Here is a 22,688-nt window from a genome sequence, read left to right on the forward strand (position 1 = left end):
TTTTTGTGTGTTTTTGTTTTTGTTTGAGATGGAGTGTCACTCTGTCAACCAGGCTGGAGTGCAGTGGTGCTATCTTGGCTCACTGCAACCTCTGCCTCCTGGGTTCAAGCGATTCTCCTGCCTCAGCCTCCCAAGTAGCTGGGACTGCAGATGCCTGCCACCACGCCCAGCTACTTTTTATATTTTTAGTAGAGATGGAGTTTCACCATATTGGCCAGGCTGGTCTCAAACTCCTGCCTCAGGTGATCCACCCATCTTGGCCTCCCAAAGTGCTGGGATTAGAGGCATGAGCCACCAGACCTGGCCAGTTTTATTGTTTTATCCCTGTTGAATAATGTTGGATATATGAGATTGGGCACAGTGGCTTACGCCTATAATCCCTGCACTTTGGGAGGCCAAGGCAGGTGGATCACTTGAGGCCAGGAGTTCAAGACAAGCTGGCCAACATGGTGAAACCCCATCTCTGTCTCTGCCAAAAATACAAAAATTAACCAGGCGTGGTGTGGGGCACCTGCAATCCCAGCTACTCAGGAGGTTGTGGCAGAAGAATCGCTTGAAGAGGGAGGTTGCAATTAGATTGTGCCACTGCACTCCAGTCTAGGGGATAGAGTGAGATCCTGTCTCCAAGCAAAACAAAGAATATTGGCTATATGCAAATATGTGGATAAATGAACGAATATACAAACAAAATAATGAAAAAGGTGGGATTGTTGGTATTATAAAAGCATTCTTCCAAGTTGTGTATTTTTTCTCCAAAAACCAGACCTAACTTAGTCTTTAATTTAAGTGTTTGTTTATAGATTTTTAAGTGTTACATTTTGGTGTCATTTTTAAGAACCAACGGGCAGGAATTTCTAAAATAAGATTTGAAAAAAATCTAATAAAAAATTGATTTGGCAAAAGTAGGGAAATTTTTTTGAATGAAATATTAAAGGATAAGCCCAAAATATACCACCCACTGACTTTATCATACATCCTGGGATATAAATGATATTTTATCCTCCTTTCTATAATTATCCCCTTTTTGTTTTTTGATAGGATGCACACAAAAATTACTATTTACAAGGTCAATTCACTATTCCTTTTCATATTCTTGTTCACAAAGGCAGAGATACATTATCAAATGAAAGTGTCTCAGTCTTTTTCCGTAACTAATGTCCAATCTTTAGCAAATGGTGCTGTGATGTCATTGAAATGGGTATTGGACAAAGTACCAATTGATTTATTGATTTCCCTTCTTCAAAGTCATTTGGGAATTGAGGAGAAGAATGAAAGGCATAGGCTGGCTGAGATGTGCAATATTTATTCTATCACACACAGACACACAAAAATTACATTTGGCTGATAAAATTGACAATTCAGTAGCATTGCTTATAGCAATTCATAACGAGATGATATTGAGGCCACTCAGCTGATCAACCTGCCTTTTCTTCTCCTTATCATTTTATTTACTCCTCCACTTTCAGCCTTTTAGAAGTCAAAAAGCACCAGGTTTTCAGTTAACCTACGAGGGGAGCATGAGGAAAAGAGGAGCGTCACAGGAAAGGAAATGGTGTATGTACCGTTGCTTTCAAACACAAGACCCCATAAACTCTGCTCTGGGGTCCTATAAGCACAATAGTATCTCTAAGACTGACACTTGCTGGGAATCTCACAAGGGGTCTTCTGTGGTCCATGGACTGGTGTGGCTTCCCACCTTGGGTGGAGCGGGGGCCTCTGAGAGTGTCCTGTGGGCTAAACTTGTGATGGTTCACAGCAGACCCATGACAATACGGAAAGTAAGGCTGCTGTGATTGTCTTAGGTTTTTTAGGAGAGAGTTTCAAAGCAGGGCTTATTTCAGCCTCAATCACTGAACCAGTTTTTGAGAAGAAAGACTTTTAATCCAAGTCCTGTTATAAATGCCAACTAAACCGCCCAGAGAAACTCCACATTCTGCCTTGGAATTACCATACACAACAGTATCTACAGTGAAGCTGAAAATATATGAATAAAAACAAACCTCGGACTTCCTCTCCCTTGTATGGGTGAGCTGCCTTGAGTACCAGGGAAGATTTACCATAATGCATTTGAAACACAATTGCATGCTAGCTACTTTGTTTTTCCTGCTCCTTTTCCCCACTTCGAGAAGAATGGAATATTTTTGTCTTCCAAGCTTTCTATTCATTTATCTCAATCCTCTAGGTTTAGCACCATCATTTAGAAAATCCCTGCTCAGCCGGGTGCGGTGGTTCATGCCTGTAACTCTAGCATTTTGGGAAGCTGAGGCGGGTGGATCACCTAAGGTCAGGAGTTTGAGAACAGTCTGGTCAACCTAGTGAAACCCCGTCTCTACTAAAAATACAAAAAACTAGCCAGGTGTGGTGGCGGGTGACTGTAATCCCAGCTACTTGGGAGAATCTCTTGAACCCAGGAGGCAGAGGTTGCAGTGAGCCAAGATCACACCATTGTACTCCAGCCTGGGCACCAAGAGTGAAACTCCGTCTCAATTCAGAAAAAGAAAAAAAGAAAATCCCTGCTCACCAACGATGCTTGACTTTTCTATGCCTGTGTGTGCTGGAGTAGGGGAAGGGTATGGTGAAGAGAGGTTCTCCCCTCCTCAGAGCATATGATTCATTTTGCCCACTCTTGAGCCTGGATTGCAGGCTCTCACTATCCCAGGGAAACTAGATGGAGAATGCCCTGGAAGAAGGATCTGGAACACTGCCTACCTACCCCCCATACATCCCTCCCCAGCCCCTCTCCACTGCCCAATCCTCCCTTCCCAGGCTGGTGTTGAAAATGTTGGATAGGGAAGTGTGATGGAGAAAGAAGAATTACGATCACCTTTAAGAAGGTTATGTGGAGCTGATGAAAGAAATGACTCTCTTTTTAAAAGACTGCTTTTATTTAGGCCGGGTGCAGTGGCTCATACATATAATCCCAGCACTTTGGGATGCCAAGGTAGGAGGATCACTTGAGGCCAGAAGTTTCAGACCAGCCTGGTGAGACCCCATCTCCACTAAAAATACAAAATTAGCCGGGTGTAGTAGCATATGCCTGTAATCCCAGCTACTTGGGAGGCTGAGGCACGAGAATCACTTTACCCAGGAGGCAGAAGTTGCAGTGAGCCAAGATCATGCCACTGCACTCCAGCCTGGGTGACAGAGCGAGACTCTGTCTCAAAAAACAAAAAACAAACAGCAAAAAAAAAGAAATTATTTACACAATAGTATCCATCTTCTGCAATGATTATTAAAGATTATTAAAATTTCTGTAAATATTGAAGGAAACAAATTATGCTTTAGGATTTTAAACCTACAGAGTAAGTTAATTCTGTCTTTGCCATTTACTAGCTGTGTAAACTTGCAGAGATCAGCTTGAGACTCTCTGAGCCTCATTTTTTAAATCTGTCAAATGGGTATTATACAAATAGGTGTCTCAGAAAACTGTGAGGATTAAATGAAATGTTACCTGTAAGTTGTTTAGAACAGTTCCCGGAACATAGTAAAAACTCAGAAAGTGTTCAGTAAAATGTTCAGTATATTACTGTGATGTGGGAATTGCTGATCCAGTTGACTCAATTTACACTGCAAATTACTGAATTTGAACAAGGAGGTGAAGATTGAGTCACATTGTTCTCTTTGATCCATTTTCTTTTAGGCAAAATCACTCAAACAACCCTGTTACTTCACTAGCAACAAATTGTCTCTGGATTTTATTAAGCATCTCACTAGTACCTTTTCTTCAGCTGTATGGCACCCTATCTTCCTGTACACCAGAGGCTCCTCAGCTGGGTAAGGTGAGCCAACATTACCAGGACTACAGGCTGAGAGGCCATTTCTTGTGCTTGGGCAAGTAGAACTTTTCATCATACAGTCCCAGAGATGTGAAATTATCAAGGTCAGAGAAGAGAAAAAGAGACTCAGAGAAACTGTGTTCTCTAGTCTTTCATTCAGGAACAAATGGTGTCGTACCAAATGGGTGAAAAGATCCCAGGCTTACTCTGAGAAACATCTCTGTCTTCAGAATTAAACTTGCACAGTGCCTAATAGTGTTTTGTTTGGTGTTGACAAAGTAGTAAGACATTGTCATTTCTGTTTCTCTACAATGATGTGATTTTATGAAAGAAACTGGTTTCACCTTGTCAAATTGGGCAATATTCTCCATCCAGTTTATAAATTCCTATGCTGTTCTTACTGTGGTCAGCTTTTTCTCTGCGCTGTGTTCTTTTTGCTACACTGAGAGCACAAGTAGCCCCAGGAGGCGGCAGTGACAAAGCTGAGATGTCCAGGAATGACAACACCAACTCATTCTGCCCACTTACCTGTAAGACCACATGAAAATCCAGGCGGTTCTGCATGAAGACTCAAAAGAGCTGCCCCTCCAACTTTTCACAAAAGCAAAACAGATTGTAGGAAGTAACAGCTAAAGGCCCACTGCCTCCGTCCTCTGTGTCTCTTTTCAGATGATTTCTCAAAGTCCACACACTAAGTGAAGTCTTCCGTCGGCAGGCCTACCACTGCCTTTGACTTGAGAGGTAAATTATTAAAATGCAAAGAGTTGTCAGGCCCAAAAAGAGAAGGTCAGAAGAAAAGCACTCAAGATGCTGCTCTGTCTGGTTTTCTCTTTGATTCAATGTTGTGTTCTTTGTGAACTCTGCCTCCACATTGACATTGGTTTGAAACATTCCGACAATAAAATTTCAGTGACCTTGCAGACTGTGTTCCCTCCCACAAACCAAACAAAAATTGATTGCCTTTTAGCAATCAATACTCTTTGGCAGCTTAAGGGGAGATGCTATGCTGGGAACCCTTGTCCCACTTCAGCCAACTGGGCTGTTGTAAACCAAAGCAGAACCAAGGAGCCTGAGGTAGCAACTTTCTTGCTCTTTCCCTCCCCTCCTACAAAACAGCCATTCATTTTTATCACTTTCGTGAATATTTTCAGTCCTAGGAAAGGGAGACAGGACAGAAAAAGGGGATGGCTCAGGATAATAGCCACCCAACTGAATTGACTGAAAGGTTCAGGCTTCTGCTGATATTAGAGACCTCACAGATCCCATTTAATTCAACAGCTATACTGAGAAGCTACTGGTTTATTCATTTATTACTCAGCTGTCTTTTATCTTTTTTTTTTTTTTTGAGACAGAGTCTCGCTTTGTCACCCAGGCTGGAGTGCAGTGGTGCTATCTTGGCTCACTGCAACCTCTGCCTCCCGGGTTCAAGCGATTCTCCTGCTTCAGCCTCCCAAGTAGCTGGGATTACAGGCACCCACCACCATGCCCGGCTAAGTTTTGTATTTTTAGTAGAGACGGGGTTTCACCATGTTGGCCATGCTGGTCTCGAACTCCTGACCTCAAGTGATCTGCCTGCCTCAGCCTCCCAAAGTGTTGGGATAACAGACATGAACCACCGCACCCAGCTTGTCTTTTATCTTAAGTAATGAAAACAACTACAAAAGTGATAGCTATGAATTTTTCTAGGCACTTTACATGTGTTATCTCACTTAATCCTCACAACAATACTATGAGTTAGGTACTATTATTATCTACATTTTCCTTCTAAAAGTGAGTTTAGAGAGGTTAGATAATTAGCACAAGGTCACACTGCTAATCAGGAATGAGGCTTAACTAAGATCAGAGCTACTCATACTTTCTTTCTATCTGGTTCTGTCATTAGCATAACAGTGAGAAGTCAAAGATGGGTTTTTAAGTTCATGGCCTTTTCTAAAGGCACCATTTTAGCAATCATTTTGAAATACCTTTGCCAGCCAGGAGCTGCCCTAGGCACATTAAAAAAATACAACATTGCACCCTCTGAGAGTGTACAATCTATGATCGACTATTATTTGGATCACATCCTGCTAGATCACACAGATAATGGACAAAATACATGATTAAACTAAACAGAGGTTTTATAGCCATATGTACAATGACAAAAGTTCATATTCTTTAGTGACGATTGCAGAGAATTAGCATATTTAAAAGTGCAGGCCATAGAGGAGGTGGGTTTTCTAGCCCACTGATGAAATTTGGGAGGCTGGGCACCATGGCTCAAGCCAGCAATCCCAGCACTTTTGGAGACCAAGGTGGGTGGGTCACCTGAAGTCAGGAGTTCAACACCAGCCTGACCAATATGATGAAACCTCGTCTCTACTAAAAATACAGATTAGCTGGGTGTGGTGGCATGTGCCTGTCATCCCAGCTACTTGGGAGACTGAGACAGGAGAATCACTTGAACCCAGGAGGTGGAGGTTGTGGTGAGCCAAGATTGTGCCATTGTACTCCAGCCTGGGAAACAAGAGCAAAACTCTGTCTCAAAAAAAAAAAAAAAAAAAAAAAAAAAAAAAAAAAAAAAAGAAAGAAAGAAATATGAAGCCTGTTCCATGGAGAAAAGGGTACCTCCAACGCTGATGAAAATAGACAAATGAACAGAGCTGTCCACAATAATAAGGGAAGAAACTTGGTGTAGACAATGAGGTTCACAGTTTGCTAAGGACAAAAGATGGAGCAGTGATGAGAATAGTCAACAAGAGTCACAGGGAGGGTGGTTGATTGGCAAGTCAGGGCAAAGTTCATGTTTCCCAAGGTTACACAATCAGCTTGTTACTGACACCCCAAGTCCCCCCATTAGTTTTCTATTCCTCTGTATTTATGATCACCATCCCTATAAAGTCTTTCTACAAATATTTGTGAGAAGGATGACACAGTGGTCTGACACATATTAAGTCATATAGCAAAGATGTAAATAAAGTTCTCAAAATATAATTATCAATGGAATATCTATTACATGTTTAGAACTATGCCAGATGGTGTGAGGAAAGCAGGGAATTTGCAAGATCTCACCCTTGTCCTCAAATAACTTGGAATTTATTTAGGATACAAGAATCACACCCGTAAAATAGTTGGCAACAACTAAAATGACATAATCAATTTTCCAAGGGATGTGGTACAGACATAAATAAAATGTCACAGACATGACAGATAAGCTTAAGAATTCATATGCTCCAGACTGGGCATGGTGGCTCACACCTGTAATCCCAGCAATTTGGGAGGCCCATGCAGGCAGATCACTTGAGGTCGTGAGTTCAACACCAGCCTGGCCAACATGGTGAAGCCCCATCTCTACTAAAAATATAAAAATTATCCAGGTATTGTGGCAGGCACCTGTAATCCCAGCCACTCAGGAGGCTGAGACAGAAGAATCTTTTGAACCTGTGAGGTGGAGTTGCAGGGAGCTGAGAACATGCCAGTGTACTCCAGGTTGGGCAACAGAGCAAGACTCTGTCTCAAAAAAAAAGAAAAAAAAAAGATTAATATGGTCCAGGAAGGTGAGATCCGGAAAAATGGCTGTGACTTAAGTAAGCTGTGAGGGCCAGGATTGACAAGAGCAGAAGCTGGATGCTGTAAGCAAACTATGCAGGCTTGCCTTCAGAGTCCAGGCAGAAGGACTGGGGAACAGCACATTTGAGAGTTAGAGTAGGACTATTTATGGAGGCTTCAAATGCTGCCCAAAACATTTAGACTTGTCAGAAAGAACCTAAAGCCAAAGTAGCTCCTGACTGTGTCTCCCATCCCCCACATTTTGAGGCATTGAAAACTGACTTCATTTTTTCATTCTTCCAAAAGTCATACATACTTACTGTACAAGCATTTAATACAGTAAGAAAAATAAAAACATCAGCTCCAACAAAAAATGAAAAAAGAAATATAATACAACTTTAGTAACTCTACTTGGTGCATTCTGAAGTAAAGACTGCTCACAATGAAAAGGATTTGGGGAATTATTGTGGCAATAATATGCAGCTTTGAGGAACAAAAGGTGAGTGGCTAGTAGACAAGTTACCAGCAAGATAGGCAGCGAGATAAGCCTGTGAGAATCCTGAGAACCAGGCCCAGTAGCAGTGGGAACAGGAAGGAAAGGCTGGATCTGAGAGATCTTCAAGAGGACGGCACCACCAGGCATTCTCTTCTGATAACTGCATTGCACAGAGTCCCCCCAGCCTTTTGGAGTCCTTGCCCCTGGGCATAGCAATCAGAATCTTTGCCTGGGTTTACCTCTTCCATTTGTTTTCTTTCAGAGCCTGAATTACCTAGCGTCTCAGAAACTGTTCTGATCCCAGTAAAATATTCCCAAAGTGTGTCAAGAGAGTACTAAAGTTCTAGAAATTACTATCTGTATGAGAGATTCTGGAAACTGTTTTTCAGCTTTTCAGAAACACTTTCATAGATTCAAACTCTTGGAGTGACCACCTGAAGTCTTTACAAACTGAGCAGGTGTAGAGGGTGCTCCTGGGTTAGCTATATGCTGGATAGGCATCTCCTTCAGGGAAGAGAATGTAACCCCCATATGGTCAAAACAGCATCCACATTTCATAATTCACCACAGCACTTCAGTGTTTGCTCTCTCCATCTCCACCAGCAAATCACTTTTCTCAGTTGCTTCATGCTTCTCGCACTCATTTTCCAGCTCTGTTTTGCACTAGCAATTCTTTATCATACTCTTTGGCAGCTTAAGGTGAGATGCCATGCTGGGAACCCTTGTCCCACTTCAGCCAACTGGGCTATTATAAACTAAAGCAGAACCAAGGAGCCTGAGGTAGCAACTTTCTTGCTCTTTCCCTCCCCTCCTACAAAACAGCTATATGTTTTTATCACTTCTGTGGATATTTTCAGTCATAGGAAAGGGAAAAGAAGCAGAAGAAGGGGATGGCTCTCTATAACCACCAGCAACTTCTCTGCCTCTAAATTATCTTTTTTTTTTTTTTTTTTTTTGAGATGGAGTCTCGCTCTGTCACCCAGGCTGGAGTACAGTGATGCGATCTCGGCTCACTGCAACTTCTGCCTCCTGGGTTCAAGCCAGTTCTCCTGCCTCAGCCTCCCCGAGTAGCTGGGACTACAGGCATGTGCCACCATACCTGGCTAATTTTTGTATTTTTATAGAGATGGGGTTTCGCCATGTTGGCCAAGCTGCTCTCGAACTCCTGACCTCAGGTGATCCTCCTGCCTCGGCCTCCCAAAGTGCTGGGATTACAGGCGTGAGCCACTGTGCCCAGCCTCTACATTACTTTTGAATCACAACGAATAACCAAACTGTTTAAAGAGAAGATACTTTTCTAGGCAATGCATTTTTTTGGTGTGGTGAAAAGTGAGGTGGATAGATCTTCAGAAATACATAACATCAGTTATATTAAGAGTAGCTCTCATTGCTATAATAGTAAGAAGCTTGTTACCGACTTCAGGTTCCCAATATTGTTCTCAGGTCTTCATCAGGTCACATGACTTCCCAGTGGAGGAAGCCTACATTTCCCAGCTCCTCTTGCAGCTATGTGACAAGTTTTGGCCAATTAAATGATGTAAGTGATGGGTGCTAATCTTGGTCTTATTTTTAAAATAATCAGGCCAGCACTTTGGGAGGCTGAGGTCGGTGGATCATGAGGTCGGGAGATCGAGACCATCCTGGCTAACATGGTGAAATCCCGTCTCTACTAAAAATACAAAAATTAGCTGGGCATGTTGGCAGGCAACTGTAATCCCAGCTACTCGGGAGGCTGACGCAGGAGAATCACTTGAACCCAGGAGACAGAGGTTGCAGTGAGCCACGACTGTGCCACTGTACTCCAGCCTGGCAATAGAGCAAGACTTCATCTAAAAAATAAAATAAAATAAAAATCAGGCATGTACCTTCTCGAACTATTTGTATGCCTGAAAAAAATTAAGAATTTAAGAAGCCACCTTGAACATACGATGAGACTCAATTGCTTTATTTTGTTTGTTTTTAGCATTTTTTGTTTTGAGATGGAGTCTCACTGTGTCACTCAGGCTGGGGTGCAGTGGCACGATCTCAGCTCACTGCAACCTCTGCCTCCAGGTTCAAGCGATTCTCCCACCTCAGCCTCCCGAGTAGCTGGGACTACAGGTGCCTGCCACCATGCCTGGCTAATTTTTGTATTTTTAGTAGAGATGGGGTTTCACCATGTTAGCCAAGCTGGTCTCGAACTCTTGACCTCAAGTGATCCACATTCCTTGGCCTCCCAAAGTGCTGGGGTTACAGGCATGAGCCACTGCGCCTGGCCAAGACTCAATCATTGAAGAAGGCAGACTGTCCCACCAGAAAAACAAGCTCCTATCCTGCTTAAATCACTCTGCTTAGGAGTCCTTCTGTAGCCCAACTAGTTTTATCATATTTTATGTATAGGGCAACTGTGAAGTCAAATAAACCTACTGTCATTCATTCAATCATTATATAATTGATACAATCTTTCCTGAAGATATTATAGCAGAAGTAATAATAGGTATGCAGAGACTTGAGTGGGATTGAGGGAGGCCGCATGGTCTAAAAAATGAATTGTCATCTGGAAATCAGAAAAGCTGAGTTCTAATTATAATAGTAGTTATCATTTACTGAATGTTTACTATTAGTAGGTAATTTGTAAATGTTTCACATTTATTATCCCACTGAATCCTCACAGCAACCTTTAGAGAGATATATTTTCTTATCCCATTTTACAGATGAGGAAAATGAGATCAGAAAAGTTAAATAACTTACCCAAAGTCACAGAATAAACAGAACCCAGATTTGAAGCCAGATCTGATTTCATCACTTGTATTCTTTTTTTTTTTTTTTTTTTTTTGGGACAGAGTCTCACTCTGTCGCCCAGGCTGGAGTGCAAGTGGTGTGATCTCTGCTCACTGCAACCTCTGCCCCCCGGGTTCACGCCATTCTCCTGCCTCAGCCTCCTGAGTAGCTGGGACTACAGGCACCCGCCACCACGCCTGGCTAAGTTTTTGTATTTTTAGTAGAGACGGGGTTTCACCGTGTTAGCCAGGGTGGTCTCGATCTCCTGACCTCATGATCCACCTGCCTTGGCCTCCCAAAGTGCTGGAATTACAGGCATGAGCCACCGCGCCTGGCCTTTAAAAACATTTTTTTTTTTTTTTTGAGACAGTCTTGCTCTGTTACTCAAGCTGGGGTGTGGTGGTATAATGTCAGCTCACTGCAACTTCCACCTTCTGATCGCAAGTGATTCTCCTTTCTCAGCCTGTGGAGTAGCTGTGACTACAGGCACGTGCCACCAGACCTGGCTAGTTTTTTTATTTTTAGTAGAGATGGGGTTTCATCATGTTGGCCAGGCTGGTCTTGAACTCCCAACCTCAGGTGATCTACCCACCTCAGCCTCCCAAAGTGCTGGGATTCCAGGTGTGAGCCACCAGGCCCAGTCATCTCCTTTATTATTATTATTATTATTATTATTATTAGAGACAGAGTCTCACCTTGTAGCCCAGGCTAGAGTGCAGTGGTGCCATCTCAGTTCACTGCATCTTCAGCCTCCCAGGTTCAAGCAATTTTCCTGCCTCAGCCTCCTGAGTGTCTGGGATTACAGGTGCCCACCATCACACCCAGCTAATTTTTGTATTTTTAGTAGGCATGAGGTTTCACAATGTTGGCCAGGCTGGTCTCAAACACCTGACCTCAGGCAATCTGCCTGTCTCAGCCTCCCAAACTGCTGGGATTACAGGCGTGAGTCACCATGCCCAGCCCCATCACCTGTATTCTTGACCATTATATTGACATGTCCCTACTAGCTGTGTGACCTTTGATAAGTATTCTCCCTCCCCTGGATCTCATTTTCCTTCTTTAGGAAGTGAAAGCACTTGATGGAACCATCCCTTGTGTCCATTTTGACTCTGTCACTCTGTCAAATGACTATGGTTCTAAGTTTGTCTGTGCAATGATTTGCTTGGAGCTAGGCAAGTTGCTGAACCTATTTTTATAACACATTCATGTCAGAAATCATGGTAATCTCTAAATACAACACAAAAGTGTGGCCAAGAACAATTAGCATCTGTGGCATTGATGTAGAGATCATTGCTACCATTTTCCCCAGCCCTTTGATTTCCTAACTTCTCTGTCTCACATTCCCTGCTGGTTCATGGCTGCCATTTCAGGACTTAAACAAATAATGGAAACTGAGGAAACTTGCTCCAGACCATTTAACATTTCCAGACCACACCACAACCCCCAGGTGTATCCAGGCTTCTACTTCTATCATGGTCACCATCATCATCACTCTACTGATGGGAAAGCTCTAACAACCATTCCTTTCTTAGGTTTCCTCCTCTTCCAGTGATCCATCTCTGCAAAGTGGACAGGTCTTGCAGCACCCATCCTACCCTGAAGCAGGCTCCCAGCACCCTCTGCTGGGCTCTGCCTAAAGCAGAGGAACCAGCAGGGCCTTTCAGAGCAGGGAGGTCACTGAAGGAATCAAACAGAGACAGGGATCAAACAAAGCCATTCATGCTGAGTGAAGGCAGTACTCCAATTAGGCTCCTTCCCTCCATTTCCTAAAGGCAGCTTTCCAAATCTTGACATCCAAATCCTATAAATTATTTTCCTTGCCCTTAAGGGGACATAATTGCTTGAATTCAGACAGCTGTGGACCACTCATTCCCTGCCCCACCTCGGTCACCCTCTATGCACCAGTAGAAGCCACCAAAGACCAGAAGCCAAGGTATCTAATCAGATCTTCCATGATCCATCACCAGTTCTGTCACTTAACAGCTTTTAAATGCTGGTCAAGGCAACCTTTTTTTGGTTTCTTAGCTATAACATATGGATAAAAATCTATACATGCCTTGTCTGCCTCACAAGATGTTGTGACAATAAAAAGTGATAATTTGCTGAAAAGGACTTTGAAAACTGTAAAGTACTTTGCAAAATTCAGTTATTCCTGCTTTGATATCAATGTCTATGAGTCAAACCACAATGTCAGTTTAGAAAAACAATAAAGCAAGTTCTTACACATAAAATATATTATCTGAAATTTTTATATCAACCAAATAAACAGAATTATCAGCTTTCCTAAGCTTGATGTGGTAACATGCTCTTATCCAAAATCTCAGTAATCTACAAACGTAGATTCCACATGTAGAACCTGGTATCATCTCAGAAGCTAACCCCAAGTCAAATCTAGTTAGAGTCATAGAGAACTGCACCTTATCCCCACACCATTCTCTAGGACAGGAGCCCACACAAAGGAAATCAAAGTGCTTGGGATGGGAAGACAGGGTGGAAATTCCTGTGTGTTTAGCCAGGCTGCAAACCAAACACGTTGGGGAGTTTTTGTTACTCCCCCTGCTTTGAGGCCACCCTTTTCTACTAGTGACATTTCTGCCTTTGCAGTCTCATTCGGTGGCACCTCTGCCCATTCACTGGACTTTAGCGCCCTCTAGGTGGGGTCTGTCCTCCTAGCCACTAGTGCCATGCTGTCCAATACAAATATAATACGACATATGTAATTTTAAATGCTCTAGTAGCCATCTTTTAAAAATAAAATAGTAGAATTAATTTTAATAATGTATTTTATTTAGCCCAACATAGCTAAAATATTTTCAACATGTAATCAATACAAAACATTGTTGAGATATCTCATGTTCTTTTTTTACCCACACTAACTCTGAAAACTGGTATGTATTTTATATTCCTAATACATCTCAGTTTTGGACTAGCTGAATTCCAAGGGCTCCAGAGCCACATGTGGCTGGGGGCTACTGGATTGGACAGTATAGCACTAAAGTTAGTCACTGCCATGCGTAAGAGTCTTTGCTGAGTGCCATTTTGTTTCCTAGATCCTCAAAGCCAAGTTTCCAAGGTTTCCAAACTGCTAACAAGATAACCGGAGGCTGCATGGTAATAAGAGGGAATTAGAAGAGTTAAGCCTCTCCACCCTTCCCTTTATTAACTGCCACACACCACACACCCCGCACACTATGTTTGAAATACACAAGTTCCTCCCTCTTCTCCTAGAAACTTTTGTATTTCAATGGGAACTTAAACTTTTTTTTTTTTTTTTTTAACAGAGCCTTGCTCTGTCACCCAGGCTGGAGTGCAGGCAGTGGCATAATCTTGGCTCACCTCAACCTCCGCCACCTCCCAGGTTCAAGTGATTCTCTTGCCTCAGCCTCCCGAGTAGCTGTGACTACAGACAGCTAATTTTTGTATTTTTTAGTAAAGACGGGGTTTCACCATGTTGGCCAGGCTGGTCTCAAACTCCTGACCTCAAGTGATCTGCCTGCGTCAGCATCCCAAAGTGCTGGGATCACAGGCATGAGCCACCATGCCCAGCCTGCATCCTCTTGAGTAGGGACAGTGCAGTGGCCAAGACAAGGGATAACTGCAGGATCTGGCCATTTAAGGATGACAGAGTTAGTGAATGTAATCACCTCAAGTGTTTCTTGGCTCTGAATTTAAGCCAACAAGCATGTGTTGAGTACTTACCAAGTATCCTGCTAGACATAGAAAACCATGAAAATAGGGACCAGTTCTTCCTCATCTCCGTATGGCCAATGTCTCAACTGGTGAGTTTATACAATTTCAGCCAAAAGCAAAAGACAGTTGATGTTTTCTTTTTCTGTGCAGTTTTATTTCAGAGAAGTAAACATATGACATTTGAGATACTTTCTCAAACACTGAAATCCACTGGTGAACCTTTATGGCTCCCTTGGAGCTCTCCTGGATGTGTAGGTGAGAACTATAGGATGAAGAACGCAAGTCAACCAGGAAAAAACATTGTCTGGCAAAGGGGGAAACTGAAGTCACCAGATCTTGGATATATCTATAAAGAGATGTTTACAATCAGGTACTTTTCATGGGGATAAGGGTAAGGAGTAGTCAGGCAATTCATATAATTTTAACAGAGTTTAGTCCACTTCACATTTAAATGCTCCAGGCAGAGCTCCAGGCTGGAGAAAAGGAAGACCACCAACAATCTCCAAGCAAGGGAATCTTCAGGGTTTTGTGGCCCAAATAGCCAAAGGGAACATTTGTACTCTTAGAAATGCATCTCAAGCTTTTAATGTTTGCAAACTGCCAAACTCTGCAGATCATTTTGTAAACTACAAAATCACCAGCTTACAAAAACAACATAATTTAGCCAGGTCAATCCATAAAGTATCCCACACGGTGCTTATTACAGAGAAACCTTGAACAAAAAAACTCCCTGGCCTGGGACATTTCCCAGGGAATCACAAACTTCTGTGGAAAACAGAAACGTCTGGTCCTCTCATACATGGCCCGTGTGAAGAGTGCCCAGTCAGGGATGGATGGTGTTCCAAAGATTCCTGTGTAAGTCCATTGTTGGAAACTCTGAATGCATTTTCCCATAGAAACACTGTTGTTGATTAGGCTCCCAGCCTATCCCGACAGGACTGATTAACCTAAAGTGCTGCTGAGATACAATACTTTTATGATGAAATGTAGCAGGATGCTACGTCATTGCTAAGAATTAAGCACTAGAGGAAAACAAGTACATTAAGAAAGAGCTTGATACTCAGAATGAAAGCTGAATTGAGAGGGAGATCCTCTACATTGCCTGCCACCTCACCCCCTCAACAGGGAGTCTGTGACCCACAGCCCTTGCCCTATCAACCCACCAAATGAATTGGGTCTGTTGCCCTCTAAGGTCTCACTGTCTTCCATGGGCTCTCTCAGAAGACTGAAGAATTTCTCCCCTAGTTTTTGCCACTGGACACATGCAGTTCTCTCCCCAATACTGCCCCCTCCTGGGGAAGGAAGCTCCATCCCCAAACTGTTGTCCTGGTTAAAGCTGCCTTCTTCCTGAATGAGAAGGCAATCACCCTTAGAAAGACACCCAAACTAAAGAGGAGAAAAAGAAAGACCTTAAGTTATTTTTAGGTGAATCTTTTCTCTGAATACACTAAGGAGAAACCAAGAGGGTTGGTGTTGGTCCCTCAACTTAGGCAGGAAAGCAGATTGGGGAAAAAATTAAAGAGAATTCCAACAATGAAACATTTATGAATACTAAATGCGATATTAATGACATTAACACAATTATAAATTTTGTAGAGATTTAATAAATCTGTGTTAACTTCAGCGTTCTCTAGGTTTTATATATTGAAGGGAACAATTTTTCCAGATCTCAAACTTTTTAGCAGACCCCAGAAAAGCTTTACTTACTTTTTTTGTTGTTTGTTTGTTTTTATTTTGAGACGGGGTCTTGCTCTGTCACCCAGGCTGCAGTGCAGTGGTGTGCTGGCTAATTTTTGATTTTTTTTGAGAGGTGGGGTCTTGCTAGGTTGCACAGCTTCCTGAACTGCTTTCTCTCTCTCTCTCTCTCTCTCTCTCTCTCTCTCTCTCTCTCTCGACTGGATCTCACTCTGTCACCCAGGCTGGAATGCGGTGACACAGTTATGGCTCACTGCAGTCTTGACATTCCAGGCTCAAGTGATCCCTCCACCTCAGTCCCCTGAGTAGTTGGGACCACAGGCACGCACCACCACACTTGGCTAATTTTTTAATTTTTTGTAGAGATGAGGTCTCCCTATGTTGCCCAGGCTGACTGTCTCCAACTCCTGGACTCAAGCAATCCTCCTGCCTCAGCCTCCCAAAGTGCTGGTGTTATAGGCGTGAGCCACCACAACTGGCTCAGAAAAGCTTTAAAAGCTTAAAGAGGCCGGGCGCGGTGGCTCAAGCCTGTAATCCCAGCACTTTGGGAGGCCGAGACGGGCGGATCACGAGGTCAGGAGATCGAGACCATCCTGGCTAACGCGGTGAAACCCCGTCTCTACTAAAAAATACAAAAAACTAGCCGGGCGCGGTGGCGGGCGCCTATAGTCCCAGCTACTCGGGAGGCTGAGGCAGGAGAATGGCGTGAACCCGGGAGGTGGAGCTTGCAGTGAGCTGAGATCCGGCCACTGCACTCCAGCCTGGGCGGCAGAGCGAGACTCCGTCTCAAAAAAAAAAAAAAAAAAAAAAAGCTTAAAGAACTGTGCCTGTGGCCAAGTATTCCTAGCTTTCTGAGATACAGCATAATTATCAGAGGGACTGGTGGGTTTGTTTCTGGATTAATGTTAGCCTTAGGATGGATCCTGTCAAGAAATAACTTACTTTACGATTTTACAAATCTTGTTATCTAGACACACCTAATAAAATAGACTAGAAAACTGGCGGCTTCTAGCAAAATTAAACTTTAAGGCTGCCCACCAGTTCTACTTTCAAGGATCTGTCTCAATAAATGTATACCGAAAAAGGTGTGCAAGGATATTCACTGCAGCACTGTTTATAATCTCGAAAACTTGGAAGCATCCCAAGTATCTGTCAGGAGGGGAATGATTAAATGACGAATATGTCTCTCTGCCATGGAATATCATTCAGAAGTTTGAAAAGAAAGAAGTGGATTTATGTTCACGAATGTGAAAATCTTTGAAGACAGATTTTTTATTTTTTTATTTATTTATTTTTTTTTTTTTGAGACGAGTCTCACTCTGTTGCCCAGGTTGGAGTGCAGTGGCGTGATCTCGGCTCACTGCAACCTCTGCCTCTTGGGTTCAAGTGATCCTTGTGCCTCAGCCTCCTGAGTATGTGGGACTACAGGCATGCACCATCACACCTGGCTAATTTTTGTATTTTCAGTAGAGACATGGTTTTACCATGTTGGCCAGACTGATCTCAAACTCCTGACCTCAAGTGATCCGCCTGCCTCAGCCTCCCAAAGTGCTGGGATTATAGGCGTGAGCCCTCTAGCCTGGCCTGAAGACAGATTTTTAAGTGGAAAAAAATGTTTCAAAATACTCTGAGCTGAGCCCAAAGATGATAACCTATAAAACCATATCTTGTTTCTATATGAATATATATAATATTTTATAATATATTTATTTGTAACTACATATAATGAAGACTGAAAAAAAGAAAAAGATACTTTTTTTTTTTTTTTTTTTGAGATGGAGTCTTGCTTTATCCCCCAGGCTGGAGTACAGTGGCGCGATATTGGCTCACTGCAACCTCCACCTCCCAGGTTCAAGCAATTCTCCCGCCTCAGCCTCCCGACTAGCTGGGATTACAGGTGCCCACCATCACGCCCAGCTAATTTTTATATATTTCATAGAGATGGGGTTTCACCATGTTGGCCAGGCTGGTCTCGAACTCCTGACCTCAGGTGATCCACCCACCTCGGCCTCCCAAAGTGCTGGGACTACAGGTGTGAGCCACTGTGCCTGGCCAAAAAGATAGAAAGAGTGGACTTTTTTATTTTTCAAGGAGGGGGCTTGAAAAAGACAATAAAGAAGGATACTAAGTAGACTTGAAAGGCTACTTTGTGCCTTTCCTTTATTTTTCAAGGAGTCTTTCAAGTCTACTTTGTGTCTTTCTGTATTGTCTGCATTTTTTTTTTAAATAATGGGAAAGTATTTATTTGAATAATTTAAAAATTACATGCAAATCAGACCAGAAGCCTGATCACATCATATGTGTGCTTGGGGTAGGTCCAGGCTCGATCTTAAGTCTTGTCTCCCCTTGGGACTTGGTGAGTCTGAGCATGCCTTCTGGGGTAGAATTGCTAGGAATCTATTTTCAAGACAGATAAAGAGTCACCTGGGAGAGGTTTAGCCCCAAGGGAAGAGAGAAGCAGGCACTCATGTGTGGCCTACTAACCAAGGCTCAGTGGGTGGAAGCAGAACAGGTGTGAATCCAGCCCTGTGTGATTTTGTTAACTAATGGCTAGGAATTAGGAAACAGCTACTCAAGGGCACAGAGAAGAAGGAAACTGGCAGATGTGAAGGACCACTGTTCCTCTTCCTTACTCTCTCAATGTGTGCTTTTTTTTTTTTTTTTTCCTGCATTCCTATCAGGATAAATGCCATCAAGTCACACAAGTTTAAAAATCTTCAGGCCTCTGTCTCCCTTTCTGTTGTCCCTCACAGATAGGTCACTAAGCCTTCTCAATCTGCTCTCAAAATGCAGCTCCCATCCATTATCTTCTCACCATTCCCACTTCTTTCTGTCCAGGAGGACAACAAACCTCTCTGCCTCAAACTAAGCACCATACAGCTGCCAGCAGAATCTTTCTGAAACATTGAAGATTATTTTACCTTATTAAAATCCAATGGCTCTTCCAAATTCCTTGGAAAGTCATTACTGGGCCTGAACTGAGCACATCCTGCTATCCAGGAACAATAATATGACATGCTTTTCCCCAATTTAATATTTTTACATCTGAGCCTTTGCATTCACTATTTCTTCTGCTTGAAATGTCCTCTGTAGACTCCTCTATCTGGTAAATTCTTACTCGTCCTTCAAGACCCGGCTGAAAACACTCCTCCAGTGACTCTATCTCTTGAGTTCCTCAAACACCTTGTATACACATCTATCACAACACAATCATATTGTATGATCATGATAGTTTCCAAGCTTGCCTCTCAGTATAGATCGGGAGCTCTTCCAGCATAAGTTTTTATTCAGTATTCACTATGTGACAGGCACTGTTCTTGGCATCAGGATAATAGCCGTTAACAAGATACATAGGCTGGTGTGGTGGCTAATGCCTGTAATCCCAGCACTTAGGAAGGTCAAGGTGGGAGAATAGCTTGAGCACAGGAGTTCAAGACCAGCCTGTGCAACATGGCCCTGTTTCTACAAAATAATTTTAAAAATTAGCCAGGCATGGCAGTTCATGCCTGTAGTTCCAGCCACTTGAGCCAAGGAGTTTGGGATTACAGTGAGCTATGATCTTGCCTCTGCACTCCAGCCTGGGTAACAGAGCAAGATCCTGTCTCTAAAAACTAAATGAATAAATAACATAATGTTGGTTACTGAAAAGGGCTGTGAACACACACACACAAAATAGGCAAGGGAACAAAGTGAGGAGTTGGGAATCTCTGCTATTCTAGCTATGATATTTTAGGTCAGGGAAGGCCTCTCTGAGGAAGTGATGTTTGAGTAGAGACTCAAATCAAGTGAATTTCAGAAGGCAAGATTGAGGGTTGTGGGAGGAGGAGGAATCCAAGCAGAAGAAACAGCAAGTGCAAAGGACCTGAGCTGGACATGAACTAGTTGTGATCCAAGTATCATGAGCAGGTCAGCACGCCTGGAGTAGCGTGAGCAGGGAGGAGAGTGTGGATGACGAGGTAGGAGAGGCGGCAGAAGCCTGAAGGCATGGTAAGGAGTTTGGATTTTATTTTGAGCCGTGCTGCAGAGATATTGGAGGATCTGATTTATTTATTTATTTATTTATTTTTTGGAGACAGAGTCTCACTCCGTCACGCAGGCTGGAGTGCAATGGTATGATCTCGGCTCACTGCAACCTCCACCTCCTGGGTTCAAGCAATTCTCCCACCTCAGCCTCCCAAGTAGCTGGGATTACAAGTACAAGCCATCACAGCCAGCTAATTTTTGTAGTTTTAGTAGAGACAGGGTTTCACCATGTTGGCCAGGCTGGTCTCGAACTCCTGACCTCAAGTGATCCACCCGCCTCGGCCTCCCAAAGTGCTGGGATTACAGGCGTGAGCCACCGTGCCCGGCCATGATGTAATTTTTAAGAAGGTCATCCTGGCTGCTGTGTGGAGAAGAGATAGCATGGATCTGGGGGTGGAGGTAGAAAAACAGAGAACAGTCGGGAGGCTCCTGCCATTGTCCATGGAAGAGATGACGGCCTGGACTAGGAGGGTGGCAGGGAAGTGGTGAGCAGAGTCTGGATTAAACATGATTTGGGACAGCAGATTCTAGAGCGGTTACTGAGGGCTTGAAAAAGAGAGAAGACAGAGTGCAGTTTAGATTTTTGGTCCAAGCAACTGAGTGATAGGAAATTAATTGCTTTTTTTCATGCAGTCTTCTCATATACAGCAGCCTGTCAAGAAATTTTTATTGAAATTCGACCCGTGACTATAAGGGTTCATAATTTTCATTTCAATGGTGCTACTAATTTTCCCAGTATTGTATTTTTTTATGAATGTGTTTATGTTGACATAGAATTTTAGGTCAGAAATCTGGTGCTAGGATCCACCCCTCAGCAGTGGGGCTCCAGTTCTGAGTGTTAAGCTGTGTCTGTGCGTGGGCACACCTATACACACGTGTGTGTACACATGTTTTTATGTCCACAGAGAATGTGACTAGAAGAAAAGTCAGTGTCTTAGCTTTAGTTATACATGGTGTTTGGTTTCTTTCCAGTGTCCCTGTGTTTTGGAAAGTACTTCACAAAGGGGTAGTAAGGACACAAGAAGGCATGGAAAAAATTCAGCAGAGCTTCTGAATGACAGATGAGCCAGACACACACACACACACACACTCGCACTCCTCCAGCATTATGCCAGCTGAAATCCTTACATGCCTCCATCTAACCTTACATCCAATTACCTTTCATGGCACACATGTAACAATGTGCCAAATTAAAAAAAGAACAGGAACAACAATAATCTGAATCATTTTCTCAATTTTACCTTGAAGTAAACCTCCATCTTCATCACAGCAGATTGATTTTATTACTGCCTCTTTCTGGCAGTTTCTGCTCAATGAATGAGTGTTGTTTGAGATAACTATGTACTTCTGTATCGAGATCAAGGAGTAAAAGAAGAGATTGGGGCTTCTTAAAAAATGCTGGATGTAAGCAGAGGCCTGAAACACTCAGGGAAGGTACTAGAACCGTAAACACATGTATTTACAAATGTTACTGCTGAAATGGTGTATACGTGACATACATATTCCTGAAAATGATGAGTTTTGTGAAATCTTGCACTCCAAACCACAAGCTTGTGGAGAATATATAGTTGAAGCAAACCACTCAGAATCTGTGGAACTTAATCATTAGAGAAGTAGCTAAATTACTAACAGCTATCACAATTTAAGATGAATATACCAGCACAATTCAAAAAGATGTGCTAAACTACTAATAAATAAAAGTATTATAATTAATACAGTATTTAAACTTATAAACTAAAAATTAAATCTGAAGCCCCCAAACTGACTAAATGGACCCCCTATTGGCCAAGGGGACTCCACAGAAACCTTAAAAACTGAATTCCCAGCCACGATGGATGGGAGGTCAGACACACCTTATTATAACCCTTCCCTTTTGTGGTTTAGACACAACTGACCAGCATTATTGTTAAACTAGAGGTTATAAGAGTGATAAAATGGGCTCTTTGTGGCAATAAGATACCAAATTATTATTTTTCATTTTTATTTTTGAGAGAGGGTCTCGCTCTGTCACCCAGGCTAGAGTGCAGTGGTATGATCTTCACTCACTGCAACCTCCACCTCCTGGGCTCAAGTGATCCTCCCGTCTCAGCCTCCCAAGTAGCTGAGACTATAGGAACGCACCACCATGCCCAGCTGATTTTAAAATTTTTTGTAGAGACAGGGTTTTACCATGTTGCCCAGGCTGATCTCAAACTCCTGGGCTCATGCAATCCACCCACCTCAGCCTCCCAAACTGCTGGAATTACAGGCATGAGCCATCATACCTGGCCAGATGCCAAATTATAAACAGGACCTAAGGCCATGCCAGGCAAGGGTGAAGTCAACCACTCTGCACATAAAGAATAAACTTATGTTTTAACTGACACAAAGTTTTTCTTTTTCTTTAGCAGCCAAACAAGCACTGGCCTCAAGATAAGTAATATGAAAACAATTTGATTTGCACCTCATCCACCACCAGATGCTGACCCCACCCCTCTGTTCCACAAGCCATAACTATGATTGGACAAGAGACAAATTTCAGTAACTTTCCCGTGATAGGAAGACCACCAACCATGAACTGGTTCTGGCTGGTTTACAGAGGCTGTACACTTGAATGCTTTTAAGTACTGAAAAGACCTTTTGATGTGTAGGACCTAATTGTAACACATTTAAATGCTAAGACTCAGCTGGGCATGGTGGCTCACACCTGTAATCCCAGCACTTTGGGAGGCCAAGACGGGTGG

The 22,688-nt window shown here is 42.9% G+C and overlaps 1 long non-coding RNA gene across 1 annotated transcript in view; it reads right to left on the minus strand.

Moving 5' to 3' along the window:
• Window positions 1-1,287: 1,287 nt before the first annotated feature.
• LOC139357182 (uncharacterized) overlaps window positions 1,288-22,688 on the minus strand; it is an 84,732-nt gene continuing 63,331 nt past the window's right edge. The window contains exon 3 of the long non-coding RNA XR_011609959.1: window positions 1,288-1,504. This is a non-coding gene — a long non-coding RNA (uncharacterized lncRNA). The remainder of the gene's footprint in view (window positions 1,505-22,688) is intronic.

This window comes from Macaca nemestrina, chromosome 11 (assembly GCF_043159975.1).
Source record: "Macaca nemestrina isolate mMacNem1 chromosome 11, mMacNem.hap1, whole genome shotgun sequence".
In the NCBI taxonomy this organism is placed as follows: domain Eukaryota; kingdom Metazoa; phylum Chordata; class Mammalia; order Primates; family Cercopithecidae; genus Macaca; species Macaca nemestrina.